At 39.2% G+C, this 17804-nt stretch overlaps 1 long non-coding RNA gene across 1 annotated transcript in view; it reads right to left on the minus strand.

Annotated features, from left to right (window-relative positions):
- The window catches only part of LOC143140279 (uncharacterized), a 171848-nt gene that overhangs the window by 86392 nt on the left and 67652 nt on the right, over positions 1-17804 (minus strand). The window lies entirely within an intron of this gene.

Genomic DNA, 17804 nt, shown 5'->3' on the forward strand with positions numbered 1-17804 from the left:
TGTCAAAGTTTTTTTTTTTCCCCTGTCATCTACTTCCTGAATTTTTGGTCAACGATACCCGGGACAGCGAAACACCGGGGCACATGAAATTTGGTGGCTATGTAGCCCCACTAGACTTTTACGGAAAAATTTTGTTTGGTCTTCCAAGTTTCGTAGAATTTCATTCATGGTTCAAGTTATGTGTACATTTAGTGACTGTACACTCATTGGCCTGTAGATGGCGGTGCACACAGATACACACACACACACAGACACGCACATACTATCGGTATCGGCAATTAGAACGGCCGATATATAATTACAAATTCAGTAGGATTAAAGGAAAACCAAATATTCATCATCATCATGGCTGCATTTCCAGTATTGGCAATACGTAGTCGTTTGTCCACCAGATGGCGCATCTTTGCAGTGAAACATAATTTTGTTGGAAGTTAATCTAAAGTGAGTTGGAAAAACAATGGACGCGTCCTACAAAGACTGTAGTTTACCGCAGAGAACGTCTAATAAGGACGAATATAGATAGGACGATTTTCACATGAAATGTAATTCCCATTTCTTCTTGAAGCCGAAATAAATCTGAGAATGTTTATCGGACATGCTTGGTTTTTACTGCAGGTACGTTAATCTTATAATATCAATAGCTATAGGACCTAGGTACAATAATGTTACCGTTAGCATTGGTTGAGTGATGGAGGCCAATTTGATTGCATTTGTAGAAAACTATAAATGCGGTTATACCAAGCAAATTGATAGCAGCACTGTAATGGTATCTTTCGGCTGTCATCTCATTCTGGCCTACTAACAAGTAAGTACCGTAAAACTTCAAATAATAGCCGAGTCCCAAAGAGACGCCTGTCTCTTTTAAACGCCTGGCGTGGCTACAGGTTTGGGTTAAAGGCCGGTCTCCAGTAGAGGCCTGGTCTGTTTTTTAGTTTCGGGTTGTATTTAATCTAAAACCCGTCAGATCGTCTGTTTAAAGCCCAATTCACACCAAAGATTCGCAATGACACGAAACCATTACAGAAAGTACACGGTGTGAATTAGATGTTGCACGTCATTGCAAGCCGTCGCAAAGCATTCACCATGTCTGGTCACAGTTGCAAGGTTTTAGAATGTTGCATCAAGTTGCTGGTTAAAGGTCTCATCTCATCGTTTTTTCATTAATTTTGCCGTGGTCTGTAGTATTGATGAATGCCCTGTGAGCCGGTTTTGGTGAAAAAAATGCTGTCCTGCGTCTGTTTCATGCTGTTCTAGTTTGGTGGGGAAGGTGGGCGGGGAGGAACGACTGGATTTCGCCTCTAGTCATGAATATTAATGACATGCTAATGAATTCACCTCTGATTGGCTAACAGTACTGTGACGCTTCCTCCAGTGCGTCCTCATCCGATTCTGCCTGTGCTATGCTCCATATTCAACTTTACAGTGCTAAAACTTGGCTAAAAATCAAGTCAAAACTGTTGCACAAAATATCTTCGGAGATACAACTTCATGTGTTTGATCCTAGTATCCGAGTAGGAAGAAGAACCGCTTCCTGATCGTTTGTCGGTGAACGTTGGTTTAATAGAATGGTAACAATTGCCTGTCAGCTTAAAATCTCTCCTAAAAGAGGTAAACGTTTGTGACAATCGTCATCTTGCTTTCAAGTAATAAACAGTTGGAAACGTTTTAAAATAAAGACCTATTTCTTTACACAGTCAAAAGTCTTTGCAATCTTCCTAGTAGATATTTTACTTCACAACACAGGTAAGCACCCTAAATGCAGTTCAGCCACTGACCTAGCCTGCTAATGCTATCGGAATAGATAGTTATGGTTTGAATTCCATGATACTATCATTGAAAGACCACTTGGTCATAGCCCAATATATATATAGATTTAAATGCAAACACACCTACCTAGCTATATTTTGCTGGAATTGTACCAGAATGCCTACAGAAGCAGAGAATGTTGGCTGCAAGACTTCTTAATGAGAATGGCTTTGATAGCCTGACATTGGCAGAGGTTAGCCTACTCAAGTTGTTTTCTGTCACGTATGACAGAAAAAGTAGCCTACTATAGGAATCTTATACTATAGTATTTTGGGACTAAATATTACAGTAATCTTATAGGAATACTATAGTATTTGGACATACTATAGGTACTATAAGACTACTATAGAAAAACTATAGCGGTTACAGGATATTAGTAGTACTAGTAGTTATTAGTAGTACTTCTACAGTATGTCCCAATTATTCCTATAAGATTACTATAATATTTTGTCCCAAATACTATAAGATTCCTATACTACTTTTTCGTAAGGAGATTGCTCATGTGGTTAGAAAAATGGGCAACACCAGTACCCCTGTTGTCTGTATGACCCTGTACCCAGGATTAGAACCAGTCTGCCTTAGCATAATATACTCCCTTCAAAATGCACTAAACATTTGACTATGACGACTATGGCCCTCTGTGAGACAGAAGATATGAAAGGTAAGATAAACCTTTAGCTTAAAAGGGACAAAAACTGATGAAACTCCTAAAACAAATATACAAAACAGGTCAATTTTCAATAAATAACTTTATTATATTTACATACAGCAGTGGTACTCAAAGTGTGGTCCGCAAGCCATCTCCAGTGTTCCACAAGTAGATGTGGTAAAATATAATAGATGAGTTGTTTGCAATATTGAACCAACTTGTATGTAAATCCAAACAGTTCTGCAACACTGATGTAACCTATGCCAGTTTAAATCATATGAATCCTCTGACACCATAAGCAAGGTGCAAAGACAATAAGCAAGGTGGTTCAGTGAGAAGGCCTATTTTGTAATATACTGTTGAAGTAGGTCTACTGTTTTTTTCTTTTTGCTAGGTGGTCTGTGAAACACTGACAAATAGTAATATTGCAGTCTATTAAAATAATGCAAACACAAAACAAGAACATCCAAACTATGCACAGAATTAACAATGTCCTCTTTTTGCCAGACGATGCAGACATCTGGCCTACAGATCCTTTGTAAGATGGTGCTGGGATTATTTAGGGGAAAAGGTCTGAGTTGTTGTTTCGGCTTGTATTGTCCTGGGGATCCGAAGGGACAACACACAAAACACATTTATTGGCTGTGATGATTCTATTACATTGCTCTTTGATTGCGCTGGGCCATAGGTGGAGCCATCAGATGTTATTGTGGAGATGTCGCTTTCATCCTCCTCCTCATCTTGATCAACCCGAGGTCTTCTAGCTGGCCTTGGATGAACAGGCTTGATGGCAATAGAGGTAGCAGGCCCCCATGCCCATGGTGTATCCGAAGTGCTTGTATCAATACTCATACTTTTCATGAAGTATTCTGTTTGGGTACCTAAAGTAAATAAATGTGTATTACTGTCAAGTTACAAGATACTAATAGTACACAGGACATTCACTCTCTCACACAAAACTGTACTGGCACAATGGAAACAAAAATATTTTAATGACTGCGGTAAGGTGTATGATGTACTAAGTAGCACACCCACAAAAAGACATTCGGTAATATCAATTCTATCTGTTATGCAATTCATGGGTTTCATCAGGTCCATTTACACAGGTGTATTAATCAAGCACCATGCAGTCTGCATTCATAATCGAGGTGCTTGATTTTATACACCTGTGGAAAGTGACCTGAAGAAACCCATGAATTGACTTTCCCAAACATTGATGAGCACATGAACCTGTATTAGCCTACTAGAAAAAGACTTCTAGAAACTAACTAGCACAACAAAAAAAGTTAGATCACAAACCTTTGCTTCTAACGTGATGACCTAATGTAGGCTAGAAAGCTGTGTAGCCTGACATGAGGATGTGCTCTGGAAGACATACAAAACACTAAACAGTAAGTAATCAAACAAAACATCATTGTAGGCCTACAAAGGTCAATGTAATAATGGCAAGAAGACATAAATTAGACTTAAGTGTAAATACCTGAGCTCTAGTGATAGCAACTTAGCCTAATAGTGCACGGGTATTGTGTTTTTGATTTTCCCTGTTTAGACTAGAACAATATCTGTACTTAGTTGAGCATAAGATATTGTTGCTAATATTATTATTTGTGGTTTAACGCTTAGGTTAGAAGATTATAGGTTCAACAAGCTAAATCTCTGGGTAGTGTGGTCAGTTTCTTATGAGTGTAACGTTAGCTACACTAGGCACGTAACTGAAGCATTCCGTTCGCGTTATGTAGGCTACTGCAACAATAGCTTCCAATAGGCCTAATCAATGGAAGTGGCTACACCTGGCGTGTTAGTGGCCTGTAGGCACGAGGCTGAACTTGGCACCAGATTCATTTCCGCGGGGGAAGACCACTTTCAGATCGCGGGGGAGTTAAGTTTCCGTTCCACCATAAATAATGCAATTTTCTACCTCGTCCACAAGGGGCCAGTGTTGACCGCAAATCCGCGATAACACAGGCATGTGCCTGTTGCAGATGAACAGGCATTGTTCACAGACGTTCAAAAGCCTGTATATCTTTTTTCTGTTAACTCTACTGCCGAATGTTTTGAGAAATGTTGCCTTTTGTGTTCTATTAAATAATTTGGTAATTTAGAGGGGGGGGGGGGGGGGGGTTATGTAGAGGGTGGCAGATTATGTAGTTTTTTCTTTATTTTCTGTGCTGGATCTTTTGATACATGTTGTGTTATGTTTTTTTCTATTAAACAATTTTGTCCATTTTACACTGGGGGGGGGGGGGATGGTATGTAGTTGGTAGCAGATTTTGAAGTTTTTCTACAGTAAATGTATTCCCTACGGCCTACATGTCATTTTGCATCGGACTTTTCAACACATTCTGAAACTACACTCTCTCCTCTTTCCAATGACACCCCACTTGTGAAATTCTATGGTTGAAAATGCCCTTTTTTGCCCCTCTGAAAATATAATATGTATTTGTGAAATTGCAGAATCTCAGCACTTGAACAGGGACAGATAGCCCATGAAGGATTTTTCAAGGGATATTTCACCACATTCTATATCTACACTTCCTCCCCTTTCCAATGACACCCCACTTGTGAAATTCTATGGTAGAAAATGCCCTTTTTTGCCCCTCTGAAAATATAATATGTATTTGTGAAATTGCAGAATCTCAGCACTTGAACAGGGACAGATAGCCCATGAAGGATTTTGCAAGGGATATTTCACCACATTCTGAAACTACACTCTCTCCTCTTTCCAATGACACCCCACTTGTGAAATTCTATGGTTGAAAATGCCCTATTTTGCCCCTCTGAAAATATAATATGTATTTGTGAAATTGCAGAATCTCAGCACTTGAACAGGGACAGATAGCCCATGAAGGATTTTGCAAGGGATATTTCACCACATTCTGAAACTACACTCTCTCCTCTTTCCAATGACACCCCACTTGTGAAATTCTATGGTGAAAAATTGCATATTTAGCCCCTCTGAAAATACAGTATATATTTTGTGAAATTGCAGAATTTCAGCACTTGAACAGGGACAGATAGCCTATGAAGGATTTTGCAAGGGATATTTCACCACATTCTGAAACTACACCTCCTCCCCTTTCCAATGACACCCCACTTGTGAAATTCTATGGTGGAAAATTGGATATTTAGCCCCTCTAAAAACAGTATATATTTTGTGAAATTGCAGAATTTCAGCACTTGAACAGGGACAGATAGCCTATGAAGGATTTTGCAAGGGATGTTTCACCACATTCTGAAACTACACCTCCTCCCCTTTCCAATGACACCCCACTTGTGAAATTCTATGGTAGAAAATGCCCTTTTTTGCCCCTCTGAAAATACAGTATATATTTGTGAAATTGCTGAATTTCAACACTAGAACAGGGACAGATAGCCCATGAAGGATTTTGCAAGGGATGTTTCACCACATTCTATATCTACACTTCCTCCCCTTTCCAATGACACCCCACTTGTGAAATTCTATGGTTGAAAATGCCCTTTTTTGCCCCCCTGAAAATACAGTATATATTTTGTGAAATTGCAGAATTTCAGCACTTGAACAGGGACAGATAGCCTATGAAGGATTTTGCAAGGGATATTTCACCACATTCTGAAACTACACCTCCTCCCCTTTCCAATGACACCCCACTTGTGAAATTCTATGGTAGAAAATGCCCTTATTTGCCCCTCTGAAAATATAATATGTATTTGTGAAATTGCAGAATGTCAACACTTGAACAGGGACAGATAGCCCATGAAGGATTTTGCAAGGGATATTTCACCACATTCTATATCTACACTTCCTCCCCTTTCCAATGACACCCCACTTGTGAAATTCTATGGTGAAAAATTGCATATTTAGCCCCTCTGAAAATACAGTATATATTTTGTGAAATTGCAGAATTTCAGCACTTGAACAGGGACAGATAGCCTATGAAGGATTTTGCAAGGGATATTTCACCACATTCTGAAACTACACCTCCTCCCCTTTCCAATGACACCCCACTTGTGAAATTCTATGGTGGAAAATTGGATATTTAGCCCCTCTAAAAACAGTATATATTTTGTGAAATTGCAGAATTTCAGCACTTGAACAGGGACAGATAGCCTATGAAGGATTTTGCAAGGGATGTTTCACCACATTCTGAAACTACACCTCCTCCCCTTTCCAATGACACCCCACTTGTGAAATTCTATGGTAGAAAATGCCCTTTTTTGCCCCTCTGAAAATACAGTATATATTTGTGAAATTGCTGAATTTCAACACTAGAACAGGGACAGATAGCCCATGAAGGATTTTGCAAGGGATGTTTCACCACATTCTATATCTACACTTCCTCCCCTTTCCAATGACACCCCACTTGTGAAATTCTATGGTTGAAAATGCCCTTTTTTGCCCCCCTGAAAATACAGTATATATTTTGTGAAATTGCAGAATTTCAGCACTTGAACAGGGACAGATAGCCTATGAAGGATTTTGCAAGGGATATTTCACCACATTCTGAAACTACACCTCCTCCCCTTTCCAATGACACCCCACTTGTGAAATTCTATGGTAGAAAATGCCCTTATTTGCCCCTCTGAAAATATAATATGTATTTGTGAAATTGCAGAATGTCAACACTTGAACAGGGACAGATAGCCCATGAAGGATTTTGCAAGGGATATTTCACCACATTCTATATCTACACTTCCTCCCCTTTCCAATGACACCCCACTTGTGAAATTCTATGGTGAAAAATGGGATATTTAGCCCCTCTGAAAATACAGTATATATTTTGTGAAATTGCAGAATTTCAGCACTTGAACAGGGACAGATAGCCTATGAAGGATTTTGCAAGGGATATTTCACCACATTCTGAAACTACACCTCCTCCCCTTTCCAATGACACCCCACTTGTGAAATTCTATGGTAGAAAATGCCCTTATTTGCCCCTCTGAAAATATAATATGTATTTGTGAAATTGCAGAATTTCAACACTTGAACAGGGACAGATAGCCCATGAAGGATTTTGCAAGGGATATTTCACCACATTCTATATCTACACTTCCTCCCCTTTCCAATGACACCCCACTTGTGAAATTCTATGGTGGAAAATTGGATATTTTGCCCCTCTGAAAATATAATATGTATTTGTGAAATTGCAGAATCTCAGCACTTGAACAGGGACAGATAGCCCATGAAGGATTTTGCAAGGGATATTTCACCACATTCTGAAACTACACCTCCTCCCCTTTCCAATGACACCCCACTTGTGAAATTCTATGGTGGAAAATTGGATATTTTGCCCCTCTGAAAATATAATATGTATTTGTGAAATTGCAGAATTTCAACACTTGAACAGGGACAGATAGCCCATGAAGGATTTTGCAAGGGATATTTCACCACATTCTATATCTACACTTCCTCCCCTTTCCAATGACACCCCACTTGTGAAATTCTATGGTGGAAAATTGGATATTTTGCCCCTCTGAAAATATAATATGTATTTGTGAAATTGCAGAATCTCAGCACTTGAACAGGGACAGATAGCCCATGAAGGATTTTGCAAGGGATATTTCACCACATTCTGAAACTACACTCTCTCCTCTTTCCAATGACACCCCACTTGTGAAATTCTATGGTGAAAAATGGGATATTTAGCCCCTCTGAAAATACAGTATATATTTTGTGAAATTGCAGAATTTCAGCACTTGAACAGGGACAGATAGCCTATGAAGGATTTTGCAAGGGATATTTCACCACATTCTGAAACTACACCTCCTCCCCTTTCCAATGACACCCCACTTGTGAAATTCTATGGTAGAAAATGCCCTTTTTTGCCCCTCTGAAAATACAGTATATATTTGTGAAATTGCTGAATTTCAACACTAGAACAGGGACAGATAGCCCATGAAGGATTTTGCAAGGGATGTTTCACCACATTCTATATCTACACTTCCTCCCCTTTCCAATGACACCCCACTTGTGAAATTCTATGGTTGAAAATGCCCTTTTTTGCCCCCCTGAAAATACAGTATATATTTTGTGAAATTGCAGAATTTCAGCACTTGAACAGGGACAGATAGCCTATGAAGGATTTTGCAAGGGATATTTCACCACATTCTGAAACTACACCTCCTCCCCTTTCCAATGACACCCCACTTGTGAAATTCTATGGTAGAAAATGCCCTTATTTGCCCCTCTGAAAATATAATATGTATTTGTGAAATTGCAGAATGTCAACACTTGAACAGGGACAGATAGCCCATGAAGGATTTTGCAAGGGATATTTCACCACATTCTATATCTACACTTCCTCCCCTTTCCAATGACACCCCACTTGTGAAATTCTATGGTGAAAAATTGCATATTTAGCCCCTCTGAAAATACAGTATATATTTTGTGAAATTGCAGAATTTCAGCACTTGAACAGGGACAGATAGCCTATGAAGGATTTTGCAAGGGATATTTCACCACATTCTGAAACTACACCTCCTCCCCTTTCCAATGACACCCCACTTGTGAAATTCTATGGTGGAAAATTGGATATTTAGCCCCTCTAAAAACAGTATATATTTTGTGAAATTGCAGAATTTCAGCACTTGAACAGGGACAGATAGCCTATGAAGGATTTTGCAAGGGATGTTTCACCACATTCTGAAACTACACCTCCTCCCCTTTCCAATGACACCCCACTTGTGAAATTCTATGGTAGAAAATGCCCTTTTTTGCCCCTCTGAAAATACAGTATATATTTGTGAAATTGCTGAATTTCAACACTAGAACAGGGACAGATAGCCCATGAAGGATTTTGCAAGGGATGTTTCACCACATTCTATATCTACACTTCCTCCCCTTTCCAATGACACCCCACTTGTGAAATTCTATGGTTGAAAATGCCCTTTTTTGCCCCCCTGAAAATACAGTATATATTTTGTGAAATTGCAGAATTTCAGCACTTGAACAGGGACAGATAGCCTATGAAGGATTTTGCAAGGGATATTTCACCACATTCTGAAACTACACCTCCTCCCCTTTCCAATGACACCCCACTTGTGAAATTCTATGGTAGAAAATGCCCTTATTTGCCCCTCTGAAAATATAATATGTATTTGTGAAATTGCAGAATGTCAACACTTGAACAGGGACAGATAGCCCATGAAGGATTTTGCAAGGGATATTTCACCACATTCTATATCTACACTTCCTCCCCTTTCCAATGACACCCCACTTGTGAAATTCTATGGTGAAAAATTGCATATTTAGCCCCTCTGAAAATACAGTATATATTTTGTGAAATTGCAGAATTTCAGCACTTGAACAGGGACAGATAGCCTATGAAGGATTTTGCAAGGGATATTTCACCACATTCTGAAACTACACCTCCTCCCCTTTCCAATGACACCCCACTTGTGAAATTCTATGGTGGAAAATTGGATATTTAGCCCCTCTAAAAACAGTATATATTTTGTGAAATTGCAGAATTTCAGCACTTGAACAGGGACAGATAGCCTATGAAGGATTTTGCAAGGGATGTTTCACCACATTCTGAAACTACACCTCCTCCCCTTTCCAATGACACCCCACTTGTGAAATTCTATGGTAGAAAATGCCCTTTTTTGCCCCTCTGAAAATACAGTATATATTTGTGAAATTGCTGAATTTCAACACTAGAACAGGGACAGATAGCCCATGAAGGATTTTGCAAGGGATGTTTCACCACATTCTATATCTACACTTCCTCCCCTTTCCAATGACACCCCACTTGTGAAATTCTATGGTTGAAAATGCCCTTTTTTGCCCCCCTGAAAATACAGTATATATTTTGTGAAATTGCAGAATTTCAGCACTTGAACAGGGACAGATAGCCTATGAAGGATTTTGCAAGGGATATTTCACCACATTCTGAAACTACACCTCCTCCCCTTTCCAATGACACCCCACTTGTGAAATTCTATGGTAGAAAATGCCCTTATTTGCCCCTCTGAAAATATAATATGTATTTGTGAAATTGCAGAATGTCAACACTTGAACAGGGACAGATAGCCCATGAAGGATTTTGCAAGGGATATTTCACCACATTCTATATCTACACTTCCTCCCCTTTCCAATGACACCCCACTTGTGAAATTCTATGGTAGAAAATGCCCTTTTTTGCCCCTCTGAAAATACAGTATATATTTGTGAAATTGCTGAATTTCAACACTAGAACAGGGACAGATAGCCCATGAAGGATTTTGCAAGGGATGTTTCACCACATTCTATATCTACACTTCCTCCCCTTTCCAATGACACCCCACTTGTGAAATTCTATGGTTGAAAATGCCCTTTTTTGCCCCCCTGAAAATACAGTATATATTTTGTGAAATTGCAGAATTTCAGCACTTGAACAGGGACAGATAGCCTATGAAGGATTTTGCAAGGGATATTTCACCACATTCTGAAACTACACCTCCTCCCCTTTCCAATGACACCCCACTTGTGAAATTCTATGGTAGAAAATGCCCTTATTTGCCCCTCTGAAAATATAATATGTATTTGTGAAATTGCAGAATGTCAACACTTGAACAGGGACAGATAGCCCATGAAGGATTTTGCAAGGGATATTTCACCACATTCTATATCTACACTTCCTCCCCTTTCCAATGACACCCCACTTGTGAAATTCTATGGTGAAAAATTGCATATTTAGCCCCTCTGAAAATACAGTATATATTTTGTGAAATTGCAGAATTTCAGCACTTGAACAGGGACAGATAGCCTATGAAGGATTTTGCAAGGGATATTTCACCACATTCTGAAACTACACCTCCTCCCCTTTCCAATGACACCCCACTTGTGAAATTCTATGGTGGAAAATTGGATATTTAGCCCCTCTAAAAACAGTATATATTTTGTGAAATTGCAGAATTTCAGCACTTGAACAGGGACAGATAGCCTATGAAGGATTTTGCAAGGGATGTTTCACCACATTCTGAAACTACACCTCCTCCCCTTTCCAATGACACCCCACTTGTGAAATTCTATGGTAGAAAATGCCCTTTTTTGCCCCTCTGAAAATACAGTATATATTTGTGAAATTGCTGAATTTCAACACTAGAACAGGGACAGATAGCCCATGAAGGATTTTGCAAGGGATGTTTCACCACATTCTATATCTACACTTCCTCCCCTTTCCAATGACACCCCACTTGTGAAATTCTATGGTTGAAAATGCCCTTTTTTGCCCCCCTGAAAATACAGTATATATTTTGTGAAATTGCAGAATTTCAGCACTTGAACAGGGACAGATAGCCTATGAAGGATTTTGCAAGGGATATTTCACCACATTCTGAAACTACACCTCCTCCCCTTTCCAATGACACCCCACTTGTGAAATTCTATGGTAGAAAATGCCCTTATTTGCCCCTCTGAAAATATAATATGTATTTGTGAAATTGCAGAATGTCAACACTTGAACAGGGACAGATAGCCCATGAAGGATTTTGCAAGGGATATTTCACCACATTCTATATCTACACTTCCTCCCCTTTCCAATGACACCCCACTTGTGAAATTCTATGGTGAAAAATGGGATATTTAGCCCCTCTGAAAATACAGTATATATTTTGTGAAATTGCAGAATTTCAGCACTTGAACAGGGACAGATAGCCTATGAAGGATTTTGCAAGGGATATTTCACCACATTCTGAAACTACACCTCCTCCCCTTTCCAATGACACCCCACTTGTGAAATTCTATGGTAGAAAATGCCCTTATTTGCCCCTCTGAAAATATAATATGTATTTGTGAAATTGCAGAATTTCAACACTTGAACAGGGACAGATAGCCCATGAAGGATTTTGCAAGGGATATTTCACCACATTCTATATCTACACTTCCTCCCCTTTCCAATGACACCCCACTTGTGAAATTCTATGGTGGAAAATTGGATATTTTGCCCCTCTGAAAATATAATATGTATTTGTGAAATTGCAGAATCTCAGCACTTGAACAGGGACAGATAGCCCATGAAGGATTTTGCAAGGGATATTTCACCACATTCTGAAACTACACCTCCTCCCCTTTCCAATGACACCCCACTTGTGAAATTCTATGGTGGAAAATTGGATATTTTGCCCCTCTGAAAATATAATATGTATTTGTGAAATTGCAGAATTTCAACACTTGAACAGGGACAGATAGCCCATGAAGGATTTTGCAAGGGATATTTCACCACATTCTATATCTACACTTCCTCCCCTTTCCAATGACACCCCACTTGTGAAATTCTATGGTAGAAAATGCCCTTTTTTGCCCCTCTGAAAATATAATATGTATTTGTGAAATTGCAGAATTTCAACACTTGAACAGGGACAGATAGCCCATGAAGGATTTTGCAAGGGATATTTCACCACATTCTATATCTACACTTCCTCCCCTTTCCAATGACACCCCACTTGTGAAATTCTATGGTGGAAAATTGGATATTTTGCCCCTCTGAAAATATAATATGTATTTGTGAAATTGCAGAATCTCAGCACTTGAACAGGGACAGATAGCCCATGAAGGATTTTGCAAGGGATATTTCACCACATTCTGAAACTACACTCTCTCCTCTTTCCAATGACACCCCACTTGTGAAATTCTATGGTGAAAAATGGGATATTTAGCCCCTCTGAAAATACAGTATATATTTTGTGAAATTGCAGAATTTCAGCACTTGAACAGGGACAGATAGCCTATGAAGGATTTTGCAAGGGATATTTCACCACATTCTGAAACTACACCTCCTCCCCTTTCCAATGACACCCCACTTGTGAAATTCTATGGTAGAAAATGCCCTTTTTTGCCCCTCTGAAAATACAGTATATATTTGTGAAATTGCTGAATTTCAACACTAGAACAGGGACAGATAGCCCATGAAGGATTTTGCAAGGGATGTTTCACCACATTCTATATCTACACTTCCTCCCCTTTCCAATGACACCCCACTTGTGAAATTCTATGGTTGAAAATGCCCTTTTTTGCCCCCCTGAAAATACAGTATATATTTTGTGAAATTGCAGAATTTCAGCACTTGAACAGGGACAGATAGCCTATGAAGGATTTTGCAAGGGATATTTCACCACATTCTGAAACTACACCTCCTCCCCTTTCCAATGACACCCCACTTGTGAAATTCTATGGTAGAAAATGCCCTTATTTGCCCCTCTGAAAATATAATATGTATTTGTGAAATTGCAGAATGTCAACACTTGAACAGGGACAGATAGCCCATGAAGGATTTTGCAAGGGATATTTCACCACATTCTATATCTACACTTCCTCCCCTTTCCAATGACACCCCACTTGTGAAATTCTATGGTGAAAAATTGCATATTTAGCCCCTCTGAAAATACAGTATATATTTTGTGAAATTGCAGAATTTCAGCACTTGAACAGGGACAGATAGCCTATGAAGGATTTTGCAAGGGATATTTCACCACATTCTGAAACTACACCTCCTCCCCTTTCCAATGACACCCCACTTGTGAAATTCTATGGTGGAAAATTGGATATTTAGCCCCTCTAAAAACAGTATATATTTTGTGAAATTGCAGAATTTCAGCACTTGAACAGGGACAGATAGCCTATGAAGGATTTTGCAAGGGATGTTTCACCACATTCTGAAACTACACCTCCTCCCCTTTCCAATGACACCCCACTTGTGAAATTCTATGGTAGAAAATGCCCTTTTTTGCCCCTCTGAAAATACAGTATATATTTGTGAAATTGCTGAATTTCAACACTAGAACAGGGACAGATAGCCCATGAAGGATTTTGCAAGGGATGTTTCACCACATTCTATATCTACACTTCCTCCCCTTTCCAATGACACCCCACTTGTGAAATTCTATGGTTGAAAATGCCCTTTTTTGCCCCCCTGAAAATACAGTATATATTTTGTGAAATTGCAGAATTTCAGCACTTGAACAGGGACAGATAGCCTATGAAGGATTTTGCAAGGGATATTTCACCACATTCTGAAACTACACCTCCTCCCCTTTCCAATGACACCCCACTTGTGAAATTCTATGGTAGAAAATGCCCTTATTTGCCCCTCTGAAAATATAATATGTATTTGTGAAATTGCAGAATGTCAACACTTGAACAGGGACAGATAGCCCATGAAGGATTTTGCAAGGGATATTTCACCACATTCTATATCTACACTTCCTCCCCTTTCCAATGACACCCCACTTGTGAAATTCTATGGTGAAAAATGGGATATTTAGCCCCTCTGAAAATACAGTATATATTTTGTGAAATTGCAGAATTTCAGCACTTGAACAGGGACAGATAGCCTATGAAGGATTTTGCAAGGGATATTTCACCACATTCTGAAACTACACCTCCTCCCCTTTCCAATGACACCCCACTTGTGAAATTCTATGGTAGAAAATGCCCTTATTTGCCCCTCTGAAAATATAATATGTATTTGTGAAATTGCAGAATTTCAACACTTGAACAGGGACAGATAGCCCATGAAGGATTTTGCAAGGGATATTTCACCACATTCTATATCTACACTTCCTCCCCTTTCCAATGACACCCCACTTGTGAAATTCTATGGTGGAAAATTGGATATTTTGCCCCTCTGAAAATATAATATGTATTTGTGAAATTGCAGAATCTCAGCACTTGAACAGGGACAGATAGCCCATGAAGGATTTTGCAAGGGATATTTCACCACATTCTGAAACTACACTCTCTCCTCTTTCCAATGACACCCCACTTGTGAAATTCTATGGTGAAAAATGGGATATTTAGCCCCTCTGAAAATACAGTATATATTTTGTGAAATTGCAGAATTTCAACACTAGAACAGCGACTGATGTCCCAGGAAGGATTTTGCAAGGGATATTTCACCACATTCTGAAACTACACCTCCTCCCCTTTCCAATGACACCCCACTTGTGAAATTCTATGGTAGAAAATGCCCTTTTTTGCCCCTCTGAAAATATAATATGTATTTGTGAAATTGCAGAATTTCAACACTTGAACAGGGACAGATAGCCCATGAAGGATTTTGCAAGGGATATTTCACCACATTCTATATCTACACTTCCTCCCCTTTCCAATGACACCCCACTTGTGAAATTCTATGGTGGAAAATTGGATATTTTGCCCCTCTGAAAATATAATATGTATTTGTGAAATTGCAGAATCTCAGCACTTGAACAGGGACAGATAGCCCATGAAGGATTTTGCAAGGGATATTTCACCACATTCTGAAACTACACTCTCTCCTCTTTCCAATGACACCCCACTTGTGAAATTCTATGGTGAAAAATGGGATATTTAGCCCCTCTGAAAATACAGTATATATTTTGTGAAATTGCAGAATTTCAGCACTTGAACAGGGACAGATAGCCTATGAAGGATTTTGCAAGGGATATTTCACCACATTCTGAAACTACACCTCCTCCCCTTTCCAATGACACCCCACTTGTGAAATTCTATGGTTGAAAATGCCCTTTTTTGCCCCTCTAAAAACAGTATATATTTTGTGAAATTGCAGAATTTCAGCACTTGAACAGGGACAGATAGCCTATGAAGGATTTTGCAAGGGATGTTTCACCACATTCTGAAACTACACCTCCTCCCCTTTCCAATGACACCCCACTTGTAAAATTCTATGGTAGAAAATGCCCTTTTTTGCCCCTCTGAAAATACAGTATATATTTGTGAAATTGCAGAATTTCAACACTAGAACAGGGACAGATAGCCCATGAAGGATTTTGCAAGGGATGTTTCACCACATTCTATATCTACACTTCCTCCCCTTTCCAATGACACCCCACTTGTGAAATTCTATGGTGGAAAATTGGATATTTAGCCCCTCTAAAAACAGTATATATTTTGTGAAATTGCAGAATTTCAGCACTTGAACAGGGACAGATAGCCTATGAAGGATTTTGCAAGGGATATTTCACCACATTCTATATCTACACTTCCTCCCCTTTCCAATGACACCCCACTTGTGAAATTCTATGGTGGAAAATTGGATATTTAGCCCCTCTAAAAACAGTATATATTTTGTGAAATTGCAGAATTTCAGCACTTGAACAGGGACAGATAGCCTATGAAGGATTTTGCAAGGGATGTTTCACCACATTCTGAAACTACACGCCCTCACCTTTCCAATGACACCCCACTTGTGAAATTCTATGGTTGAAAATGCCCTTTTTTGCCCCTCTGAAAATACAGTATATATGTGTGGAAATTGCAGAATTTCAGCACTAGAACAGCGACTGATGTCCCATGAAGGATTTTGCAAAGGATATTTCACCACATTCTATATCTACACTTCCTCCCCTTTCCAATGACACCCCACTTGTGAAATTCTATGGTGAAAAATGGGATATTTAGCCCCTCTAAAAACAGTATATATTTTGTGAAATTGCAGAATTTCAGCACTTGAACAGGGACAGATAGCCCATGAAGGATTTTGCAAGGGATGTTTCACCACATTCTGAAACTACACCTCCTCCCCTTTCCAATGACACCCCACTTGTGAAATTCTATGGTAGAAAATGCCCTTTTTTGCCCCTCTGAAAATACAGTATATATTTGTGAAATTGCAGAATTTCAACACTAGAACAGGGACAGATAGCCCATGAAGGATTTTACAAGGGATATTTCACCACATTCTATATCTACACTTCCTCCCCTTTCCAATGACACCCCACTTGTGAAATTCTATGGTGAAAAATGCCCTTTTTTGCCCCTCTGAAAATACAGTATATATTGGTGAAATTGCAGAATTTCAACACTAGAACAGGGACAGATAGCCCATGAAGGATTTTGCAAGGGATGTTTCACCACATTCTGAAAGTACACCTCCTCCCCTTTCCAATGACACCCCACTTGTGAAATTCTATGGTGGAAAATTGGATATTTAGCCCCTCTGAAAATACAGTATATATTTTGTGAAATTGCAGAATTTCAACACTTGAACAGGGACACATAGCCCATGAAGGATTTTGCAAGGGATCTTTCACCACATTCTGAAACTACACTTCCTCCCCTTTCCAATGACACCCCACTTGTGAAATTCTATGGTGGAAAATGCCCTTTTTTGCCCCTCTGAAAATACAGTATATATTTGTGGAAATTGCAGATTTTCAGCACTAGAACAGTGACTGATGTCCCATGAAGGGTTTTGCAAGGGATATGTCACCACATTCTATATCTACACTTCCTCCCCTTTCCAATGACACCCCACTTGTGAAATTCTATGGTGGTAAATTGGATATTTAGCCCCTCTGAAAATATAATATGTATTTGTGAAATTGCAGAATTTCAACACTTGAACAGGGACAGATAGCCCATGAAGGATTTTGCAAGGGATATTTCACCACA

Source organism: Alosa pseudoharengus, unplaced genomic scaffold, assembly GCF_046254945.1.
Source record: "Alosa pseudoharengus isolate Yale_2024_CS ecotype anadromous, Long Island Sound unplaced genomic scaffold, YU_APseudo_1.1 YU_APseudo_1.1_scf_23, whole genome shotgun sequence".
NCBI lineage: Eukaryota > Metazoa > Chordata > Actinopteri > Clupeiformes > Clupeidae > Alosa > Alosa pseudoharengus.